This window comes from Sciurus vulgaris (genome assembly GCF_902686455.1).
Source record: "Sciurus vulgaris genome assembly, chromosome: 7".
NCBI lineage: Eukaryota > Metazoa > Chordata > Mammalia > Rodentia > Sciuridae > Sciurus > Sciurus vulgaris.
The window spans coordinates 37,395,670-37,421,448 of NC_136467.1; the positions used below are offsets into that span (position 1 = coordinate 37,395,670).

Consider the following 25,779-nt stretch of genomic DNA (forward strand, 5'->3'; position numbering starts at 1 on the left):
GTGTGCGATGAATCAAAATGCAGTCTGTAAAATTTTTTTTAAAAATTTAGAAAAAAGAACAATACATGCTAATCACTTCCTTAACCATTTGCATTAACTTCCTAGGACTGCTTGAACAAATTACCCCACACTGAGTGGGTTTCAGTACTGTAAATTTTGCTTATGGTTCTGGAGGCTGGAGGTTGGAATCCAGAATGTCTGCAGCTCCATGCACCCCCTGGAGGTTGTGGGGACAATCCTTTCTTCCTTTGCCAGTTTCTTTGGACTTCTGACTTTCCTGGCATGTTTTGCACTTCCAGATGCATTACTTCAACCACTGCCTCCACCTCACATGACTGCTTCGCTCCCTCTGTTTTCTCATTTTCTGTTCTTAAAAGAACATTCATCATTAAACTTGGCATCTACTCTAATCTATGATGATCTTTTCTTGAGATCTTTACCTTGATTACCTCTGCCAGGAGCCTTAATCCAAATCAAGTCCCACTCTGAAGTTCCAGGTTCTGATAGGTATTTCGAGGGCCACTATTCAACCTATTCCCACCATGTGTATCTGTGAGGTGTACAAACACCTGCATAAACTTGGCAAAATAACCTTCAGTACAAATGAACAAACTGGTGTTCTACCAAGTATGATGATTACAAAAATAGTAATAATTATTGACCTCTCATGATTTATTATTCATTGGTAAGAATGTTCTACCTTTGTGCACTCTTTTTTTTTTTGAGTTTTATTTTATTTTATTTTTTTTTATTGTAAACAAATGGGATACATGTTGTTTCTCTGTTTGTACATGGCGTAAAGGCATACCATTTGTGTATTCATAAATTTACATAGAGTAATGTTGTTTGATTCATTCTGTTATTTTTTCCCTTCCCCCCACCCCTCCCACCCCTCTTTACCCTCTATACAGTACTTTCTTCCTCCATACTTGCCCCCCTCCCTAACCCTAACTCTAACCCTAACATTAACCCTTCCCTCCCCCCCTTTATGTGTCATCCTCCACTTATTAGCGATATCATTCGTCCTTTGGCTTTTTGAGATTGGCTTATCTCACTTAGCATGATATTCTCCAATTTCATCCATTTGCCTGCAAATGCCATAATTTTGTCATTCTTTATGGCTGAGTAATATTCCATTGTGTATATATACCACAGTTTCTTTATCCACTCATCAATTGAAGGGCATCTAGGTTGGTTCCATAGTCTGGCTATTGTGAATTGAGCAGCTATGAACATTGATGTGGCTGTATCTCTGTAGTATGCTGATTGTGCACTCTTAATCTTGCAATAATCATTGATTTGTTGTTAATGAAGCCAAGGCACTAAAAACTAAAGAAACTTGCCTAACATCACATAGCTGGTAAAACTCAAACCTCTGTTAATAGTGTTTGTAGCAGTGTAAACAACAACAATAACAACACACACTGGCACACAAATAAAATGCATATCAAATATTTTCAGGAGGTCTGAAAGCTTCCATAGAACTTCAGGGTTCTGTGGTAAGGCTTACGGTCATGGAGAAAAGGTTTCTCATGAAATGTGTTTTCAGCTTCTTGATGTAAAGCTTTATCTGTCCTCTTTGCTGGGTGTCCTTGTGACAGAAATCAATAATGCTTGTTTCTTTTTTTTAGGATTTCAGGTAAGATTCCACTTCCACTATCTGTTTTCCAATCAACTCTTATTTTCTCTATTAAATTTGTTTCCCCCTGAAAGTGACTTACTTCCTTATTCACGTTGCCTTCTCATGAGGTGAACCCCCCTCACTAGGTGAACCCCCACCCATACTTTATTGTCTGTTTAATTTCTGACTTCCCCTGAGGACTTAAAAATCCCATCTTAATAATGTAAAGACCTATAAACTCTGGCATAAGAAAATGTAGCATTTCTTGAGGCTATTAGAAATACATAGATGCTAAGCAAATGTATATGATGAAGTAAATGATTCAAATAGAACAATTAACAGATGGCAGAAACAATTACATATTCATATTCCTGGCCAACAGCATTTGGTAGCTATAATTACCTTACAGGTGTTAACTGCCCTTCTACCATGGAATGAGACATCTCCAAACACTGGAGAGGCACGGTTAAATGACTGATGGTCACAAATTAGTGAAAACTTCTATTGGCTCATTTTTAGACATGAATCAGAAAGCTAAATTCAGTTCTTGGAGTTTAGTGCTAAGTTCAGAAAAAGTGAAACTTAAAGCAGTAGAGCAGGTGTGGTATAATCTGCAGGTTGATTGCTGGGGTGGGAAAAAATGCACATTAAAAGACATTTAAAATTCACTCAGCATTTGGAAGGTACAAAGTCCAAACAGGCAATCATTTAGGGAAAAGGTAGCAGCTGTTATGACTTATTCCTTTGAGTTTCTTTAAATTACCTGAGTTTCATATGCAAAATGGTATTATTATACCATTTTCCAAAAAAAAAAAAAAGGAAAAGTTTTCAAAGTAGATAAGTTTGTAGTTATATTTCTCCATAGCCTTGAGAGTATTGTGCTAGAATGAGGTGAATCTATAATTTTAATGTTACCATTTTTATGTTTAATCATTTTGACGTAAAATCTTTGAAAATATAGAGACTCTAAAACACACACACTCACATACACTAATTGGGTCATTCAAGTATCGTCACTTTTACTTTATTTTTCTACTCTGAAGACTTGATTACTTCCATGTAATATTTGTAACATTGCCTGCAATGAAGTATTAAATCCTGAATCTCAGTTCCACTTGGAATGATATTATCTAATCTGATTAAAATTGAAAGTTTTCTCCCTGCTACTTTGCTCTGAATATTTGCATTTCAACTACTCTCAGCCTCATAATGTATAGCTCAGTTATTTCTGCTGCTTATTTTTGAATTCATGCCTTTAAATGTTTTGTTGTTATTGTTTTACAGAGTAATAGTTTCATAAACATTTTGTAAAGTTCTTGAACACCAATACAACTCCTCTCAGCCATCTTATTTATTTCTGGACAAGAGTTATGACTCAATGAATATTTTTGATAGATTAGCTTTTAAAACCACTGTGAAAAGCAGTGTGGAGAATCCTCAGAAAACTTGGAATGGACCCACCTTTTGACCCCACTATCCCACTCCTAGGTTTATACCCAAAGGTCTTAAAATTAGCATACTACAGTAATGTAGCCACATCAAGGTTTATAGCAGCTCAATTCACAATACCTAAATTGTGGAACCAGCCTAGATGCCCTTCAACTGATGAATGGATAAAGAAACTGTGGTATATATACACAATGGAATATTATTCAGTCATAAAGAAGAATAAAATTATGGCATTCGCAGATAAATGGATGGAATTGGAGAATATCATGCTAAGTGAAATAAGCCAATGCCGAAAACACAAAGGCTGAATGTCTTCCCTGATAAGAGGATGATGATATGTAATGGGGGAGGTGTGGTGGGTGGTGAAAAAGAATGGAGGAAATTTAGATTATATAGAGGGAAATGAGAAGGAGGGGTATAAAAATGGTGGAATGAAACAGACATCATTACCCTATGTACATGTATTATTACACAAATGGTATGAAATGAAATGATGTACCCCATTTGTGTATAATGAATCAAAATGCAGTCTGTAAAAAGGAGAAAAAAAGAAAAAAAATATTTTTTTTTAAAAAACCTATATAAACAACCTTTATTTTTGGAGACGAGGTCTTGCTATGTTAACGGAGGCTGATCTGAACTTCTGGGTTCCAGTGGGCCTGCTGCCTCAGCCTCCCAGAACTGGGTTTACAGGTGCATGCCACTACACTTGGCCTTAAATAACTATTTTCTAGAATTATGTTTTTTTCTATTCCAGTTCTAGATGATAAGGGTATGAAATTTTTTACTCTAAAATATTAGTATAACACATTCCCCATTGATCAGTTCACTACTTGGAAACACATTTTGGTGCCATAATTTTAATGGTGTAACATCTCTCTAATATGCAGAAGCAGATTACTAAGGGGTTAAATATTTACTGTACTATTTTCTTCTTTTCCCTGTAATGAAAATTTGTAGTTTAGTAATAAAAATTGCCATTTCAGATGCTATGCTTTTCTTTTAGCATTATATTCCCTATGAAGATGATTAAAACATTGTTATGTGTTGAAATACAGTTTTTAAATATTTAAACTGAAAAGAAAACTTTGATTTCTCTTGTTTCTAAGTTATTTTCCAATAGTCCTGATGCTTTTTCTCCTTTTTCCTATTCAGTTAAGCATATTATATCTTTCAACTTTGATCCTTATAAATATTCACTAAGAAAACTTTTCCACAAGCATTACAGACCTAAAATACAATCTGTGGTATATACACTCACTGTTTCCTTGTTCCTAGGTTGTGAGTTGGTAATCAATGATCATTAAATAATTTTCACAAATTGCCACATGGCAATATGTATGTAGTTTTTCTGATAGTTATACAGTAATAGAATTACTATATCAAAACCATCTGTAAATTGTCAAAAAAGAAAATTGTTGCACTTCCACATGTAAGACCTTTATAAAATAATATTTTCAATCATTTCTTAATACTAAGAGGAAAATACCAAAACCTTTATCTGGAATATAATATCAATTTTAAACCATATCTCTTTGAATAGGTTTGCATAGAAAAAGACATGAATTGGTGTGTTAAAAAGTAGTAGTCATCCTTGATAGTAGGATTAAGACTAAATTGTGGAATGAGAAGAAAATATTATAAAACTAAAAAGTTATAGTTTACTTTAGTTAAGAACACTTACTTTTTAAGAACATTTATTTCAGTTAAATATTTTTTCAGATTTCATTGATTCATAATACAATATTGAAAAGTTGAACTTCATTCTGTAACACTGAAGCCTTGGAAAATTACTTAACCTTATTTCTACATGAAGGTGATGATAAGAGCAATCTTGTATGGTGGTTCTGGAATGAAAGGAAAATAACATATAAAGCCCTTCAAAAAGGGTCTGGCCTGTAGTTGTTGCCTCGTACATGCTAACTGACACTAATTAATTTTTAAAGTATACCCATTGGTTCCATTGAAAATGAGGAATATCTAGTGTTAATAATTTAGGTGCTGTTTTCATATTCATTATAGTTACTGGCTTTCCATTTTACCTAACTCCATCACGATATTGTGGAATTAATGGAGAAGCAGAAATAACCATGATTGAAAAACCTATATAAAACTAAAATCTTTCCTTTGAGGGATAAAGTCAGTTTGGTCCTTGAGTAAATTTACTTTTCTGGCTATTATTTTCTCATATATAGCTTTATCTTACTCCTGAAAATAACTACCAAAGTCAGCAGCACCACTAGATATAAATCCTTTGAGAAAACCTTTTCAGGTCTGTAGTCTATAGTTCTGAATTTTTCATTATAGTTAAGGAAATATGTGAAATATATTTTAGCAAAAAGTTAATATTCAAAATCTTATGTATTTTAAGACTTTACATTCTTCATTTGGGTAGTAAAATCAAACTGTTTTTTTTTTTTTTTTTTTTTTTTGGTGGGGGGCGGTGCTGGGGATCAAACCCAGGGCCTTGTGCTTACAAGGCAAGTACTCTATCGACTGAGCCTTCTCCCCAGCCCGTAAAATCAAGTTAAGTAACAATCTATCAAAAACTATCATTTTATCTTTGAAATTTAATTTAAAGAAATAAAGTGTAAATATGTTTTAACGCATGCTTAACTTGTCATTATTCTATTTAATTATGTTTCTGTGCTAAAAACTTTTTAAAATATGTTTTCATTACTGAAGAGACTTAAACTCCTATAGGTATGCTTTCTGAGTTTAATTGATTTCCTTTGATTGATGGATTTTGCTTTATTTTAGTAGATAGGTAAAGTTCAAATGCACTCATGTTACTTAATTTATTTACCTGACTTTTAAAATAGAGCTGCATTGTACTATTTGAGTATTTAAATGATATTTTTGAATGTTCTGTTAAAATCTGCACTGAGCCTTATCTGAGAAAAATCCAATAATTAAGTGGAATGGCAAATGTTCCCTGCCCCAAGAGGGCTAGTGTGGTTCAGAGTTAAGAACTTCCTGAAGAGTTGACTTTTCTTAAAAAAACAAAACAAAAAAAAGGCTGTGGAAAGATGATCCTGGATTCAGTGGAAAAATATTCTTCTCCAATTTAAAACATACAATGAATGCAAAGGAACCCAGAAGTAAATGCCTTATTTCTCAAGTGGGGAAAGGTGAATAGCAGAGTTGCCCCCCCATCAGTTTTTAGTATTTATGGTATTAAATCTATTGATGATTTAGAAGACAATTTGCAGATACTTAGCTGATGCATCATTTTATCATACTGTAAAACAGGGAAAGAATAAGGACACAGCTAAAAGAAAACAAGTGTATTTTTTGAAATTCAGAAATGAAAATCAAAATGCAATTCCAAACTTTTGTCTGTCCTCTATTTTGTATATAATAGTTCAACGGGAATTGATGAAAGAAAATTTTAAAGCTGTGTGGTAATGTAAAAGCAACAGGTGGTGTGAAATTCGTCATTATTCTTGTTTTCCTGAAATCTATAGTCTATACTCATCAAACAGAATTCTTTATATTAGAGAAAAATGCACAGATATATGCATTCATATATATATGTATATGTGTATATATATATATATACACCAGAGTGATATTTACAGCAATTTGTTTCTTTAGTTCTTATGCAGCATTTTTTCCCCAAGAATTGGCACGGGGTAGCTAAGGCTATTGTCAAAGTGTGTGTATGACCCAAGCATGCTATAGTGCAAGTCCATGGTGACTGAGATTTTTGTCATTATATGTAAATCATGCCATAATTCCTTTAATGGAAAGTTGGATGGGTAGAAGAATAAATGAAGCTATTTGAACCATAGATCCCCTTGACTATTATTGATATCATTGTTTGCCTATGAATGTTTTGCATGGAAGATGGATGAAATACTTCAACTTTCTACTCTGAGGTCACCCCATTATGGGGTTTGTACATTTTCTGTCTCAGATCAAATTTACCCCTATCACAAATAATAAAATAAAATAAATAATAGCTTCCTCATGTAAATAAAAGATTTTTTAGTACAATGTAAATGTTTATATCCTGAAAATCAGACCACACACACACACACACACACACACACACACAAAACCTACAAATATTAATTGATAACAATGGATTAGACTGGAGACTTAAAAATAAAGCTTCAGAATTTAAATATAGTAGATTACAAAATGTTATGTTTGGGAAATAGCTATTTCTGTTGCCAGTACAGTAAAACTTATTGAGTAGCTTCTTTAAGCTAATAAGTCTGTACATCTCTAAATGTCACACTTCTTGCATTAGTATTACCTAATCAATTTGTATTGCTCAATTGTTATTGAATACATATTGATAATTCATCCCCCAAGTTACACAAACCTTAGGGTAGGAAAATGTTTTCCACACTATACTTCATTGAACTGTATCTTCCCTTGAGGAGCTTTAGGGCTTCATAAATATCATCATCCATAAGTATAGAATTCAAATATCTTTTGTTCATCAAAACAACTTTGCTATTCCCATTAATCAATTTGTATTAATTAATATTTAAAATGAGTATTGTAAATGTCAAATTTTGAAATTAAATTTTAATAATAACAATTGTGTCTATTCATATATTGTTGGTTACCAAAAGATCCTCCGTCTGTACCAACAATTTGCAGATGAGTAAATTCAGACTTGGAAAACTTTACATAATGTGCCAAAGTTCACCCAGCTAATCGTAGATCCAATTTGAACCTAATGGTCCGGCTCCAATTGTCTGCTCCTTTCTGTTGCATCAAATTGTCACTTGCTACTTTATTATAGGGTTGCGTGTTCCCTTTGCAGTCTTGGAGTCCTGAAATTATTTCTTATTCTATCTTCTGATTCATTTCTCTTTGGATGTTCCATATCTTATCTGCCATTTCTTATCTGCTTCTCTTTGGTTGTGAATCATCTTATCTGTTTGAAAGATTATTGTGGAGAAAACTTGTGATTTCCCACAGATGTATAGTTGTTAACATGACCTTTTTTATAATCCAAGAAAAACTCAAATAGGCTGATGATTTAAATAAAGTTCAGATTATATCTTTATTACATTTCTAAGATTATAGATAACATTAATTATAACTTTAAAAAGACAAGAGGCATAGAAAATTTACATCTAAGAAGTTGTGAATCCTAAATCTAAATTCAGGTAATTCTGTGTCCTAGTTAAACTGAATCCATTCCTGACCAGTCATTGATAATGTAGATAGAAAACAGATTAGGACATCAAGTATTGAAGATGCAATTAGAAGCATCATAGATTCCCCAAAACTATATAAAAAATGGAAGAATTCTGTAGAAAGCAAAAAAGTATGGAAATAAGCTGTACCATATAAATATATTACCAGTAATGTGCAATTAGTTTGTGGGAGAAATGTTAAAGAAAGCAGTAGTGGTATAAAGTTCAGGGGGTTATGTGAATGTACGTTATCATTCTGTGTATTGCCTTTGCAATTGAAAAATGCAATATTTTTAAGTTAGTGACTAGTATGCATTAAGAATTACAAATTGTTTTGAAAACTATTCATTTCATAGAAAAGTCATGTATATTAACTAAAGTGTCTTAGAATAAGACTTGCTTAATAGCATGTGACATTAATGGATTTTTTTATTCTAAGCTCAGTATTGGTAGTAAAATATATTTTAAGCATATTATACAATCAATTTTATATGTTATTCCATGACATAACCATATCAATCCTCAGACCTGTTTTAAAATAGAAATCAGCATTCCTATTCTGTTAATAGGAAAAAAAAAAAAAAACTTCTATAAAACTTTAGTTTGAAATTTCTCTCTTTATTCTTTCAATTAATCTTGAATAGCTTTATTGTATAGCAGGTAATTACTTTTTAATTTTTTTCTTATAAGTTTTTCTTGGTGAAATCATTTCTCTTGTGACATATGCCTGTCTATATTTTTCTTCATTCTTCCCATTTTCATTTAAGCCTATGTTTGAAATGTGCTGGAGAGATGTACATGCATAAGTGGAGACAGGGTGGTCACTCCTAGTTTTATATGTGACCACAGAGAGTGTGTTTTCTGGAGAACTGGCTGCAGCAACTGGGACCTGATTCTGATCAGCCTGCATGTATAAGCCCAGAAGACAAGCATGTTTAGCATGTTTCACTTAGACACTGAAAGTGGCTTTATCCAACCAGGGTCATTGAGCTCCTCAGACTGACTGGAGCCAAGGATGATCATGGGACGTGGTGTGAGGTGCAGGCCAGGATACAGAACTTGGTCAGAGTACAAAGTACTTGATGAGTACCCTGGGGTGTTTGACATTGTCATGAGTGTGACAAGAAACTGCATTTTATGAATATCACCCTGGAGAATAGAATTATTAATATTTTTGCTATCATAAACTAAAACACATAGAGAAGTGATTGAAAAAGAACACAAAGATTATGACACATGTATGTCACAACCTGTTACAGATATCACCTCTTCTGTCTTGTTTCTTTGCTTCTGCATATTCCCTTGACTTTGGTGTCTCCTCCAGGCTGCCCTCTGCCTTGCCCCTGAAACTGCCCAGAGCCATCTACCTGGAATACTCCACCAACACCTCTGAGTAATCAGTTCCTCCTGTTTATCCTTCAAGGTGCAACTCATGTGGTTTTTCTTCAAGAAAACCTTTCTTGATACCTGATTAAACAAACAAACAAACAAACAAAAGAGAAAAGTAAACCAAGTGTGGGGGGGGAGATTCCCTTGTCATATGTTTTCATTGTTCCTTGTAGTTTTTCTTTAATAATATTAAGCACAATTTTAATCAAATGACACAGGATAGCATTAAGATACATACATTATGTTTTAAGGATGGTATGTAAAAATGTGTATATTTTTGTATATATATGTGTGTTGAGATGGCTCTTCTTCCCCTAGAGGTAATTTCTAAGTACACAAAGAAATTAGTTTTCTGGGATTTGAAAATAATCTTGCTAAGGCAGGATAATTGTGAATGTGCCCAAAAAACTGTTAATACTTTCATATAATGCTATTTTTTCCTCCAGTCTGTGTACATACAAGTATATTTTTGCCCCTAGTTACATTTTATGCATTTTCTATCTTTGTATAACTATCATATAAAGAAAATTTTCCTATGTAATTAGAAACAAGGAGAGGACAGATGAACCAGATATTAGGAGATCGGTTAGGAGGCCTATTTCATACTTCTGAGATCTCAGAACAGTGGGGAAGACTTCAAAATAACAAACAGAATTAGAGGTTGATTTGAGGAAATTTGTAGAAGAGAGGGAAAAGTAGTATCTCCAGGGTCACTCTCAGGTTTGAGTGTGTGGGTGACTAGAGAAGGAGGAAACAATTTGGAAAGGGAGTTGGAAAAGTTGAATTCAATGACTGACATGAGTTTGAATTGAGCTTAAGAAATCAAACCACCTTGACCTAGTGAATTAGGCTGTTCTAATTCACCATTGAAGAGAAAGAAAAAGAATCTGGCCTCTGAACTCTATGTGTTACACTATATTTAGCTTCTATGTTCGTAAAGGCTTAGTAAATTATTAAGGGAGATTATGGCTCCTCTTCCCCTGGAGATATTTTGTAATGCACAGAAGCATTTGTCTGCTGAGTTTTGAAAATGATCTTGCCATGGCAGAGCAAGTGCCAACCTAGATAACCTGTTGAGGACTCTTCCAGAACTCTGAACCTATAATATACTTATTTTTTATATTGACACTGTCACATGCTTCTAGTGTGTAACAGTTTTCAAAAGCAATTATTTTTCCTTTGCTAAGGCAGTGAGAATTCATCATACTTTATTAAAATATAGTCTTTCCGTCATAGAGTGATTTCATATTAACTTAGAAAATACTAATTCTTCAATCCTTTGGTTTGCCTTTTAATGTGTTTTTTATCCATGAAGCCATAATACACATTTTGAAAAAAAATAGATAAATAGGTACTATATTCAATATAGTTATTTTTCCATAATTTTCTCACTCTTACAATTCTGCAGTTGAATCCCAAGTAAGTATAGAAAACATAGGCTTGGTTTCATTAAAATAAAATATATATTAAGAATGATACATTTAAAAGTTTACATTGTAATTTGTGGTATATTTCTAAAAGTTACACATTTGGTGAGCAAGTCCATAACTACCCCTCGCAACCAGCTGTCTATTTCATCAAGATTTATTTCACCATTCATCTTAGACATAGGCAGTGAGAGTACTGATAGCATTAGAATAAATTTATTAAAGCTGTAAAACCTTTACCAACACCCTCCCCTCCATCTTCACAGGTGAAATTGAGCATTCATTCAGTCCAAAGACATTTATAGCCACATCTCCAATGTGTTAGATATGGTGCCAGATTCTGAGGATATAAAAATGAAAATGAAATTAGAGGTACTCATACTCCAGGAGGAGAGACAGGCACATAAACTGGTAATGTAACAATATAAGGTCTGCAATGCCAGAATCACAAAGCATTTTGAAATCAACCATCTGAGCCAAATGAGGGACCAGAAAACAGTTGATATTGATGGATAGTCAGGAAGTTAGCAGATAGGATGGTTGAGTGAGTGAGGGGCCGCCACGGCCCAGTGTGTCATACTGGCGGAAACAACAAGAAAAGAGTGATGGAGGTAAGAAAATGCATGTGGACATGGGGAAATGCAGATAGTTCAGTGTTCTGGAAGCATGAACAGGAAGGCAGTGGTGAAGAGAGGCATTGAAGAGGTAAGTGGAGTCTGGATACTTTGCTAAGAAATTTCTTGACAAGCCAGTAGGTCTGTGTTTTTCATGATTTTGAGATCTTATGAATGACATGAAAGAGTTTAATGGAATTTGAAAACACAGCGATAAGTAGCTTTTTTAAGTGTGAAACTATATTTCAAATTAAAATGATAATATTTGTTTCATATCAAAAACATGATGTCGCTAATAGCAATTTTCATTATTTTTATTCAGTATTAAGGTGAGTATTTGGAGAGACAACTGAAATTCTAGGTTTAGGTCTTACTTTCTCTTTCTTCCTCTTTGTTCTACCTTAAAAGTACTAACTCAGAATTATAGGCCAATGAGAATGATCCCTAGAAAGTATTTGGTAACTGGGCAGTTTGGGAAGTTTGGATCTATTTTGAAACCAAGAAAGATGACATTTCACTGGAAGACATTTCACTTTTTGAAAGCTGCCAAAGATGGCTAACTTAGAGGCTAGAGGGCTCAGTGTTTTAATTTGGGACATAGCATAAGCTCTTGTTGCATTCAGGAATAAAAATTATTTTTTCATGTTTCACTAGAGCATTAGATTTGTTTTCAGATATGCCTACCAGTGTGACATCAATATTTTCCTCTAAAAACAGAGAAAGCCATTATATTGAAATAGAATTAACCTTGCAATAATTGTGTCATTTGTCCCACTATTCAGTGTTCTTAAGAAATTTTTTTCTGTTCCTCAAAATTAAATACAGTGATCTTGGGACCCTGATGTGATAGATTTATACTCTTATGTAAATTGAATATATTGCAGAAATTTTATTCTTTGAGTATGCCACTTGAAGTCATTGAAATGGTCTTTAGTAGCATGACCAATATCAGCAAGAAATGTGTTGATCTCCACCTTTATTTTGAAACACATGTGAGCTTGTTAACCTTGATAGCGTACTTCTGATTGTGAAAGTCTTGTATTCACTGCAGTTCTTTCCTCAGTGTGCTGAAACTATAAGATGATTATGTTCACAATTTTTATTATTTCAACACTGAATCTAGATCAAGTAGTATTATGGTTGACTCTTTGGCTGTTCTTAAATGAAAAAAATACATGTATTGACATTCGAGTTTTATTTAATTCTCTTTCAAAGTGCCAGCTTTCCCTTCTGCATATATATCTGTGTTCCTTTGGTGATGCCTCCCCTGCCTCTTCCCTGCATCAGTAGTCCTGGTTCTCAGGGATGACTGGTATTGAAAGTTGTGGAAACTTTTACTTATTCCACACATCCATCAAGAGCAGGTCCTCTGAGCATCAGTGGCTTATTCAACTGTTAAATAAAATGTCTACAACTACTTCCAGGAGACAAGCATTTGCACATTGTGTAATTCCTCCATGTTGGCAGTCTGCAGTGTTGAACAGTGTTCATTGAGGTAGACACTTTGCCAGTAGTTTTTTCCTGAATTTTTGAGTGCATAATAATTATCATTCATTTTCTCAGTGACCTTACAAGCCTTTCACAAATAATGTGGATATTCGTGTTTTCGATTCTCGGAGAAACAGTTCGAAGTCTCAGTTTTTCATCCTTGCTCATTTTTGGTGACTAAAGTTATCAATTTCACCATGGAAAACATTACTTTTCACGTATTCTATAAAAACATGTTTGGTTTACACAGAGTTTATTCAGCTTGTTTTGAAACTCATGAAAATGTGTTGATGGATTCGAGCCACTATTTGAAAATATTTTATTACAGACCATACACTGAGATCCAGAAATGAATGGGTCATTGATGTGAGAATATCCAAGTGTCAAGTATTTAGCTGCATTTTCTTCCTATCTTTTATCACTGCTTGTGTGAGCATAGACTCACATTATGTTTTGACATTTTATGTTAATTTGTCACTTAAGGTTTTGTTTATTACATTAAAGACCTGGCCATGTTTATCACTATTTTTGGATTTTGATGGCCCAATCCTGAGACATTGATACATTTTTAATTGTTGCCACATGGTAATAAAGCAGTAACAATTTAGAAAGCACAATTAATAAATGTAAATAATACACAGTGGAAAAATAAGATCAATGAGACAACTGGACCAGCAGGTGCAAGCCATTAATAATGTAACAATTATTAAGAACATAAGTGGGTTACATTGAAAATCATAATTAATCTTAGTTTTCAAACTTCTGAAACATTTGAAAAAGAGCAAGGATGGAAATCATGGAGCACATTTAGAAGGCTGATGTGGTTGTTCATTTCAACTTAATTCTGATAATGATTCTGTCATATCAGTATAAATTAAATGTAACTATTGGCACATATGAGTGATTTTAACTTTCTTTAATGTTCTAGTATATTTTAATCATTTTCTATGTATTTGAAGGGAATCTTTATGGTCCCTCAAAATCCGGTATGTTGAAGCCCTGGTCCCCAATGTGATGATACTTGGAAGTTGGGCCTCTGGGAGATAATTAGGTGATATGAGGTCATGAGGATTTTTTATATCTGTCAAAATTGGATTGGAATTTTGCTGGAACCATGTTGCTAAATCTCTTGTTAGTTACATTTTCTTTTTCTGTAAACTCAAAGGGAGGGTACTTGCCTTTTAGAGTGTGTGTCAACATCAAAAGAAATAATATGCTTAAAGTTTCTTCCATAGCATGCATTACATGAGTTAGATGCCTCTACTTTTTTTTTTTAATCTCTATGTACTTGGTAATTATATTAAAGAGTTACAAAATTTTTCATCTTTTGTTATTTTATTGATCTTTATCAACTTTTAAGTATTTGGCTACTTTTGATTCACTAGAATAACTGAATCAGCTCATCATTTTAGCACTATGGAGAATTTTTAGACTTTATTTTTAAGCAATGTTGACACTAAAATAATTTCTGCAGCCAAGAATGTGCTTGGAAATAAATAATTTCGAGTGATTTTTTTAAACTATTTTTAATGGAAAGTACAAAAATCTGAGGACCTAATAAACATTACTGTATGAATTTTTGAAAACTGAATTTAATTTAAAGATATATTCACATACTTTATTTTTTGGTTTTAAGGTTTTATTTCAGTGTCGAAACAGTGAAGAGATCTTTTTCATATCCACATGAAATTAAAGGAAAGTTGCCATAATGAGTTTGTTGACAAAGGCAAAAACATACAATTGTGTCAAAGAGAAAATTGAGGCCTCTTGTGGTACAGTCCCTAGCATGTGCCTCTGTAAGGGTTGCTGTCTTGTTCAGCAGGAGGTGCCATCCCAATTATAGGCCTCAGTGTGAGCCTTTGCCCAAAGATGCCAATCCACAGTGAAAGAATCAGGTTTTCTACTGGAGAAGTTTAAATATCCTCATTTCCCAAATTGTTGACAGAATTATGACTTAACACAAATATTTTGTTACATTTTTTAAAAAACTGCAATGGAATGGTATGTGTATAACACAAGATAAATTGATGTACTATTAACCCTTTTCATTTTTGTTTCAATTTTTGATAAAAATAATCACTGTTTTATTTAAAATTATATTTTTACTTGAATATGAATAATGCTTAAAGATATTGAATAAAGACTGTTTACTTCTCCATCACTTTTGCATTGTACAAAGCTCAAAAACTTAATATGCCCTTCTGTTGTAGGGGAAATGTTTCAAAATGTTTCCAAAATATGTATTTGTTTCTGGTGTACTTTAGTATTTGGTGAACCAGAGGAAAGACTTATACTTGTCCCTTTAAAAATGTATGCAAAAATGCATTCACAAAACAAATAAATAGATGAAACTGTCATACTCCAATTGCTAAGTACTATTTTTTTTATAATTTACCTAAGACCCTCCATTTTTGCTAAATGTTTCCTAAAAGCAAATAGACAAAACATACTAGCAACTCATCAATAGTGTTTATTGATGAAGTATAATTACATATATTAACTTAATTGGGTCTGTTTATCTATAAATTTCTGAATTTAATATTCTTTATTCAATACACATTCAATTTAATTTGGAACAATTCAAAAATTAAAACTATGTAACTATTTCTTTTAACTCAGTTTGAAAGAATTCATAAAGTAATTTTTTATGCCCTCAATTTTTTGTAGTTACCAAACTTTTATTACATATGCAGAATATATACTCTAATATTGTAAGAATGCATTACAAAATATTGGAATATTATAAATAGCTATAGTTTGATCATGACATTTGGTGCTGGAAATGTGCTCTGCTCCCACTTTTACAATATAAACAACAAAAAGTTTTACACGATTCTCCCTATAGCGTTTACATTCAATACGAGAATTCTTGAAATATTTAGTGCTAACATCTAATGATATACTGAAAACTTCACTTGTAGAAGAAAAGACAGTTTGCATTCATGTATGAAAATGAGTGGGTAGGCCCAAGGGATTTGGTTTAGTAGAAAAGTTTTGTGATCAGTGGCATAACTTACTCTTTTGTAAAGTTTTCTATTTGTTAGATTTCTGTTAGATGTTAGTGCTGTTTTTATTTCAAGTTAGATGTTTTCCCTAGTATTCAATACACATATTCTTCGGAGACTTGAAATGGGCAGAATAATACAGAAAGTCATGCTTTTTTTCCTCAAAGTTATTTTGCTTGACATTTCAAAAACTAAAAATTAATGCTCATGCCATCCTCCTGGGGAACAGAATGGATAAATAGCCCAAATGACATATCATTCATTGAGTTTGGAGAAAGAAAATAAAAAAAAGGAAAGAAAAAGAAAAAACTCTTCCCAAGCCCTTCAAGGACTTTATTCTCATAAATCATAATGCTGAGCCATTAGTAATCTTAATTGTTAATGAACACAAATATATGACATAATAAAATTCATAGCCATATTTTATTCATAATATATTCCAGGTACTTTTCTAAGTACTTCATATGTAGCATCTTAAGTATTTTCTATGTAGCATCTTATGTTCTTTCTGGTAAAACTCTCGAAGGTAGGTACTGTTTTCTTCATTTTATGAATTTGGAATTGGTGTGCATATATGTTAAGTAATTTTCATTTAAGTTACCTGCAGTCTGATTCCACAACCCATTCCCTTTGTTCATATGAATATATAGTCTTCTCAACAATGGGGTACTCTAACCTCCTGGTGTGGCTGTACTTGGTAAAATAAAATGTTTTTGTCATGTAGAAACAAGTAGAGTCCTGGGAAACTTGTTTTAAGCCACTGTAATAATCAAGCCAGTAAAAAATAAAAGTAGTGCACAAAGGAACACTAGCCCAGGAATCAGAGAGGTTGATTGACAGTAAACTTCATGGTAAAACGTTAATGACACAGGCTCTAATTAAAGAACTAACTCTTTAGGTCTCTATGCAAATGGAAAAGAAGTTTAATGTGCATTTAATGGCACCGTATGTTCGTAGTGTAATCTAAAACAAAATCAATTGTTTATGAATTAAACTCTATTTATGCAGGATATCTAATTTGTAAGCTGGAATATCAAATAATTTAAGGCACCAAAGGTCTGTCTTCCCATGCTGTGAAATAGCATCCATTGACTTCATTGTATTTTTTCCTCTATCTTGATGAGGTTTATTTTGATATTTTATGTTCAAAGCCCTTAGATTTCATAACACATCCTTTAGGGTAGAATTGCTTAAAGTTAATATATTCATTGCTTTTTTACCCTATGCTTAGCACTGAATAAAAAATAAGTGAAGTAGTAAATATGTTCCTTGCCCTGAAGAAACTTGCTTTTTAGATGAGAAAATAAGAAAAGTACTTGAAAGATCAAAACAATAGAAGTTAGTTCAAAATGAATTATCACTAATCTGGTCTGATATTCATGACAGATAAAATGTTTTAAGTACTCTATAAATTTCCATCTTTAAGTGTACACTTCCTTCTTTTCAAAGATTTTCCATCTTACTTTTCAAAAGGTCTGTGGTAACCTTTTCCTGTTCCCTAATTTGAGTTCGACCAATAATTTTTGTTATTCACAATTAAATATTTCTTTGTTTCTTAAGCTTTCAAAGCTGTTTCAAGAAGATGAGTCTGGTCAGTTGTTTAAATCTCATAAATAAATTCAGCCACAGAATTTCATTGGTGGCTTTTCTGTTATTAAAGTACAATCTTCAATCAGCAAAAATGTGATGCTTTCTCATTTTCTGCCAGGAACCTGCTGTCTGTAGAAAATGCAAGGACTCAGTAATTCATATCATGATCCAATCAGTCATTTCCCAGTCCAAATATTCACTGAACAATAATTATATACCAAGCATTTTAGTTTGTGAAGATATAAAATATTAAAGATGAGTAGGTAAATATAAGTGGTAGTAAATGATGACAAATTCTAGGGAGAAAAAGAAGTAAATGGATAGATTTTAAAAGAGTTGGTCAAGGAGAGCATCATTCAGGTGATATTTGAGTAAAGCCCTGCAGGAAGTGAAAGAGTAACATCCGTGACCTTCTGGTAGAAGAAGGTTCTCAACAGGATGGGAAGAAGAGCAAGTACAGAGGACCTGCCTGAGGCAGGAAATGTGGATGGCATGTTGGAGTGTCGTGAGCAAGGCTGGTGGGGTGAGAGGCAGAATGTGCAGGACCTGGAAACTCATTGGCAGGACTTTCCCTTCCAGCCTGACTTGTGTAGGCAAGTTTGTCAGGATTCTCCTGACAACTGCAACCAGGAGCCAAAGAAAAAGCAAATTGCATTCCAATTAGGCAGACTGACTAACTGCTATCCCAGGTGATAATGGCTAAGATTAAAAAAAAAAAAAAAAAAAAAAGCAGTGGTAGCATTCATGTTTACATGGTCAAATTCTAAACAGAGGTTAGAGGTTGAAAAGAACTGACTGATGAAATGATGTGAGGATGAGATGAAGGAAAGCTTTTGGGTAAGTCCAAGTTTTCAGCCTTGAAAAGCTGGAATAATTGGAGCTGATTTTCTGTGATGGGGAAGACTGTTCCAGAAACAGTCTGTGGAATAGCACTAGCCCAGATTTGGATATTTTTGTTTGACACCCATTAGGCAACCTCATTGAGATGTTTGGTAAGCAACTCTGAGTCTAGGGTTGAGGCAGAAGTCCAGCTAAAGAGTAAGGTTTGGAAAGCTCACCTTCTCCATGCATGCTTTGTTTCATTTGTAATGAAAGAATAGAGCTATAAAGAATTACTGGCAGTGAGGGTGGAAGTTCTTCCCTGTCTAAAATCTGTGTGCGATTTCCTTGCAACCCTGTTATTTTGGAATGCCCTTCCCAATAAAAACACCCAGTCATCATTTGGAAAAGATCTTGATGGTTATGTCTGTGGTGAGGAAGGTTATTTTTCCTATCATAAAAGCTGAAATGTCATGTACCTCTTTGTCCCAACAATGTTTTATTCTGACCACATGAAAAATAGAACTTACCAGGTCGTCTGTCTGTGCCTTCATCAGTTGTGAGTTGGGCAAGAGAAGTAGTTGTGCCTTCATCCACCTTTGAATTCTGTTGTACTCAGTGTTGTGTTGCATGACCAAAAGCCCCAACAAGAACAATGTAGAGGAGGAAACATTTACTTTGGCTCACCATTTCAGAGGTTCAGTCCATGGTTGGCCGACTCCATACATCGAGGCCTGAGTGAGGAAGAATATCATGGTGGAAAGCAGCTCAGATAATGGCAACCAGGAAGCTCGGAGCTCAACCAACCAGGGACAAAATATAAACCCCTAAGGCACATCCACAGTGACACTCTACCTGCCTAAATCTACCACCCAGTTAATACATTCAATTGGATTAATCCACTAATTAGGTTACAGGTTTCATAATCTAATCATTTTACCTCTGAACAGCTTTACTTTGTTTCACATTTGAGCTTTTGGGGGACACCTCATAGCCAAACCTTAACAAATCCTAAGCAAATAGTCTGACCTATTTAAAAACCCATTTGTCTGGTCCATTTGTATTTACTTGGAAAATATTTGATGAAGATAATTGTTCTTGGTACTTAAGTGTCCAGTAGAAACTGATCTTGGAGTTTATTCTGTTTTTAAAAATCCATATATTGCAAATGTATTTGCTTATTAATTATTTTAATGCTTTATTGAGCATTGCTTTTTCACAGCTTAGTTTATATAAATTATTTCTCTATATATAGGGCATATTTTCTGATTTCAAGTTTACACATGAATATAGGAAACTGAGCACACAGACACAAAATGAGTAGATAACATTAGGCATTAAATTACTTAATGGAAGTACAGATGAGAATTAGTGCTCACTTATTACATTGTCAGGCTTCTTAGCTTTCATTGTGGGAATAGTGTACTTTTAACTGAACACTGAAATAGTTCAAATAGGAAGATCTACTGGAGAATGTATTCTAATTAGATGGATGAAATGTACAGTGGTACTTACGTTGGCCAGTGTTGCATTAGCTTTGGTATCTGATGAATAGATTGACAGGAGTGTAGGGCAGTGGATGAGATAGCTGAACTAAAGTAGACATTATGTTTTAGTTCTTTGGGTTCTAGGACAGGGAGTTAGGTTTTATTTTTTCAGAATAGGAAACCTCCAAAATGTGTTGAGTGGAGAAGTTATTTAATCAAAGCTGTGCCTTGCAAGGTCCTGGTGAAGAATGTGCTAGAAATACTGATAGTAGCAAGAATTCCTTATAGTTCAAGGGAGTGAAAATTAGGGTTTGAATTGAAGAGTTACCAAAGAATGCTAGTGCTTTTAAGAAGTGATGTAGTAAATAGAGCTGGCAACAGATGAAGGACTATTCAGCGAACAGTGCAGCCAATGATGTCTTCAAAATTTTAGTCTGGGGACTGAAACCCTTAAGAGGAGTTGGAAAGTTAGAATGAGGCATTTATGGGAAGAAGATAATGAATCTTGTTTTAAATGATATAGTGTGTTAGCATCCAGATGGAAATCTACAGGCTGTTAGGAAATTAGAGCCAGATTCAAGAAATGGGTTGGAACTGGCAGTACAGATTTGGATGTGGAAAGAATGTGATTACTAAAGTAGCATATGTACAGAACAAACATAAAATAATTCCGGTGCTTTTATACTTTACACCTGCCTCCCTTGTTTACTATTCTTCTGACAATATTTGCAGGAATTAGGAACATAGTATTTCAAACTGTAGTTTTACCAGGACATTTGAGGAAATAAATCAGTCTTCTAGGTTGTCTTTTTTTTTTTTTTTCCCGGTAGCACTGGGGATTGAACCCAAGGGCGCTCTACATACATCCCCACCCCTTTTTACTTTTTTATTTGAAGGCAGGGTCTCACTAAGTTGCCCTGACTGGGTTTGAACTTGGGATTCTCCTGCCTCAGCTTCCCAAGAACCTGGATGTGTCTCTGCACCAAGCCGAGGTTGTCGTTTTCGTGCATTGTCTGCATTCTGTTCCTGTGGGACACTTCAAACACTGTGATAGATCTTAGCAGAAATATCGTCATCAAATACTTTGCGTAAAATATTGAATGATACGTTAATTTTTTTTCTTATATACTTAAGTGGATTAAATTTTCCATCAAGGCCAATATAAATAATAATGGAACATTTAACTAATCCTACAGACTGACTGGGGGCAGTGATGCTCTCAAACATTTTTGAGTATTGTTTCAAAGATAAATGAATGCTGCAGGATGCACATCAGATGAACCACCTTTATTTCTGGCATATACCTTATCATATAAAAGTTATACAGATCTGAGACATAATCAACTTGAATCATAAGATATTTCTGAAGGAAAAAAAAAGGTGCACTAATATTCAAAAATCCATAATATAAAATGAAAGAGAAAAGTAAGATTTTGATGTTGAAAATATTAGTCTACCCTAATGTTTATTGAGTCTGTAGATATTCACTAATGTTTTTCTGGACAATCTGAGACCTTAAAATAGTGTGCATAAAATATATGATAGCACTTTAATTGTTTAATGTCCTGGTTGACAGCATTCATAAACCAGATTTGGTTATGAATTTTATAGTCACGATGTTATTTGCTAACTTTAAAATGACCATATTTATTCCGGTAATTAAAAAAAATCATCGTCATTCCTTTATCTCAAGAGAGATTGTGAATCTTCAGTTTTAATATTGGCTCAGATTTGCCAGGTAGAACGAGTTAAGGAGTTCATTATTCTTATCTCTGTCAATTTCCTAATTTACAAATGAGCTGAAGCAATTAATCCTTGCAAGTTGCCTGTATTAATTATAGTCCTAGGCAGGTTTCCTAGCAGTTTTGTAATTCCTTTTGTCACATTTTCCCTGTGTTTACCCTCTCAGCTTGATGCTTGTTGACGTGCTGATTCATGTTTTAGTGCACTGGATGGGTTTTATTCATCTAGAGGAATGAGTATAAAGAGGTCACACCTTATAATCACACTAGTCGCATTTCTAGTATGTGCAGGCCATATATCTCCTTTTAATTTAATCTCTGAAAAATGTACAGGGATTTCTGCAGCTAAGCTGTATAAATCGATAAAATTTATAATCAAGGCTGTCTAATCTCTAAACCTAATATAAAACTTCGCAAGTATTGATTACATGTGAAGGATTCGCAAGCTGTTAATCATGCATGAAAGTGTAGAATAAATGGCGGCTTCAGAAAAGGAAATAGACAAATAATCATCATCCTTGCAGTCCTTATCTTTCTTCTTATTCCCCTGAAGCAAGCATGATACCAGGCACTTGCATTTTATAAAATCAAATGGCGTGTTGAAGTATATCAGTAGCCATGATCACTTTGCAACTTACATGGTATAGCTTGCTTCTGTTATACTTTAGAAGCTTTCCCTTTTCTTCAGATATGTGAGCAAAAGCAATTCAGTCTATTTAATAAGTTTCTAGAAGGAATGAAATGAAGACCTGTATTAAAGTAATAAAATCATAATCTTTCTAAGGAACAAAATGCAGGATATATTCTTGGAATATCATGGTAATGTAATTCTTATTGTTAATTTTTGGATTTGGGGAGGAGAGTCCCATATCATAAGAAAGCCTCACTTAAAGTCCTCCTCACATTTCATTATATAATATACTTTATAATGATTTTCTTAATTTGAATGGACTGACTGACTTGTTCAAGGACAGATATAAAATGTTTACAAAGAGTTGTGTAGTTGAATAAAAGGTATTATTTTGCATCTAAGCACTGCTAATAGTTGTTTGAATGAAAAGACATAGAAATTACTTTTTCAGTCTGGTATAGTGTCACATGCCTATAATCTCAGGGGCTTGGGAGGCTGAGGAAGGAGGACCACAAGTTCAAAATCAGCCTCAGCCTTAAGTAACTCATCGAGACCCTGTCTTAAATAAAATTTAAAAAGCGGGTTGGGATGTGGCTCATGATTAAGTGCCCCAGGTCCAATCCCTGGTATCAAAAAAAAAAGGTATTTTTTTTTTCTCTCAGTCCTATCCATTCATAAGTAAAGAAATTTAAACCACATTGCAGATTGACTTTTACATACACCTGCAAACCCATATTGATGTAAAAATGAAAATGCTTTAACAAATGATATGTTGCAATGGTGGAGCAATTTTCTAGTAAGCAGCTTTTTGAATTGTTATACATTAGTATGAGGTATTGATGAGTCTTATTGATCATAGAATTGCTATTATATTCTAACACTTATTAGTCTTTGTGAAGAAATTAACTGCCCTTCAAAGAATATTTAGAAAATACAGACAAAAAAATACATGCATTAAAAAATTGTGTTTTAAAGCAAATAACAGACAAAACAGTGTCTGCCATATGCCAGTACTTAGTAAATATTTCTTATTAGTAAATACAGAATATTAAATAAGCTCATGGCAGCTTAGCATAACCCTTTAGTAGAGAAAAAAAATGATTTAGATCATTGTACTCTTCTGTGTAGATATCTTCTGTGTAGACATAAACTTCATGTAAATATTAAGTTAATTTATAGCATATTACATGAAGAATTTTGGCATAACTGCTGCATCAGTCTCGTCGGTGGCACAGAGTAAACACATGTGGATGATACTTATGGGGTGTTTGGGAGAAGCCTCTGATGATCTCAGTTGGCTCACAGATCTGCTGGTGGGTGACGGTTGGTTTGCAGATGCTGGCACAACTGTAGCAACTTAGCCCTGTGCCACGTGTGGCTCACATTCTAGTAGGTATGTGAACAAGCAAGAGAGCATAGAACTTTTTGAGATATTGGATAGAAACTAGCTCACTTACCTTTGCCTCATTCTATTAAGCAAATAATTACAAGGAAAGGCCGAAATCACAGGATGGGGAAATAGTTCCATTTCCTTGATGTGACCAATTGCAAAGTTACATGGCTAATAGTGTGAATACAAGAAGAATGAATTGGAGTCATCATAAATCCCACAGAAGACACCTGGATTTTTACATTGTCTTCATTAGTTCTAGAGCTTAAAACACGTTGAAAGTATCTGCTTTATTATTCCTAAGGTTAAATTAGCCAAGCAGATACTGTGCATAGGCCAGCACTGCTTGGGATACAAAATATTTATCTCACTTTTCAAAACAAAGATATGGGTAATTTATTGATTGATTAAATGATTGATTGGATTGAAGGAATTTAAGAAAGCATTAAAAATGTTCTTTACAAATTTTGTCATCACTACATACAACTCTTCTAAAGTCACCTTATATGTTATGCTACATATTATGAAGTTTTACATATTATATTTTAAAGGATTACATACAAATTCTCTATCATTTTTGTGTCTATAATTTAATGCTGTTGCTAAATAATTTTAAGAAAAGTAAAACTTGCTTCTACAGATGTAGAACATTCTCTTGTTTACTTCTATTAATTAAGAAATTTTCTTTATTTTCTATTTTCTACTAGCATGGACAATATCTTGTTTTATTTAAATAACATAATTTTAATCTGTAATCAGATTAATCAAAGTGAACTCATTGATTATAATCATGTGTTTCTTCCAACACACTCTAATATTATTACATAAAAATATATCTAAGAAAACATTAAAAGGTCCCCAATTTTCAGCTGCCCATACGTTGAGAATTATGTCTCATGAGAAGACATGCATTGGAAGTATTCCTTGCAATAAGAATCATGTTTTTCTTTGTCTTGTTCCTTTTTCATTTCTTATGTCACTTTATTCTTTAAAAAGCAAACTATTTCCTTGGCATTATTGTACAGAGACTCCACATTCATTTTATTAGAATTATCTGCTGAACTTCAGGAAGACCCTGGAGAGAAGTGGCAATGACTTGCTTTGGCTTAATGTAATGATGTCCTTAGTATGGTTCTGATGGCACTGGGTAAATATTATTGGAACTCTGCGGGAAAGCTGAGTGAGCCATGCACCCTCTGTCACTGAACATCCCCCGAGTCCAAGCATGTCACTTCAGCAACTCAGCCAGAAAGCCAAAAGAACTGACAGTTGGCTTGTGATTATTCCTGGTCCTCAGGCTCCCTCATGTTACAGTACTAATCAAGTCATCTCTTCAGCTTACCATTAACTCAATTTGACCCCTGGGAGCATGGATGAAGTCTATTTGGCATTACTAATGATGCCATAACGTTGAAAAGATGTGAAATGTAAAACCTTGATCAGCCTCAATCCCACCATGAGAAAAGAATAAAAATACAAAGCACCTAAAGGTAAAAGGCAGCATCTTCCAAAGATCTGAAGCTGTTCTTTTCCCAAGGTATGGCACCATTTTCCCACCATGTATTTATTTGTTGAAATTCGCATGTGTTCAGAAATTTTACCTCAATTCTTTTCTATTTTGCACTAGCAAATATTTTTTCTGGCAGCCAGAAAATTCACTTCCCTTGCATGTGTTTCGATAAATGGAATGGAAATTGTGTTTTTTTGCAGTCAGCTGCGAAGATTTCTGATGAAAAGACAGCCAGGAGCAAAAGGCTCCTGTCATGCTTCAGTGTTCTTAGTTTGTGTACATCTTTGACAAGATCTTCCTTTTTTTCTTAGCTCGTGCTTTGGGATATCTTCTATTTTTCTCTGACTGACAGCTGGATAATAAGTTTTATCATTAAAAACTGATTTGAGGGAAATATGATCCCTGCCCTCCTTTCTCTTGTAGCTGCTAAAGCTTTTATTTTCACAACTCTTTCA

General features: G+C 33.8%; 1 protein-coding gene across 4 annotated transcripts in view; it reads left to right on the forward strand.

The window, feature by feature from the left end:
• PTPRK (protein tyrosine phosphatase receptor type K) overlaps positions 1 to 25,779 on the forward strand; it is a 561,297-nt gene that overhangs the window by 394,560 nt on the left and 140,958 nt on the right. The gene's annotated exons all lie outside the window — the stretch shown is intronic.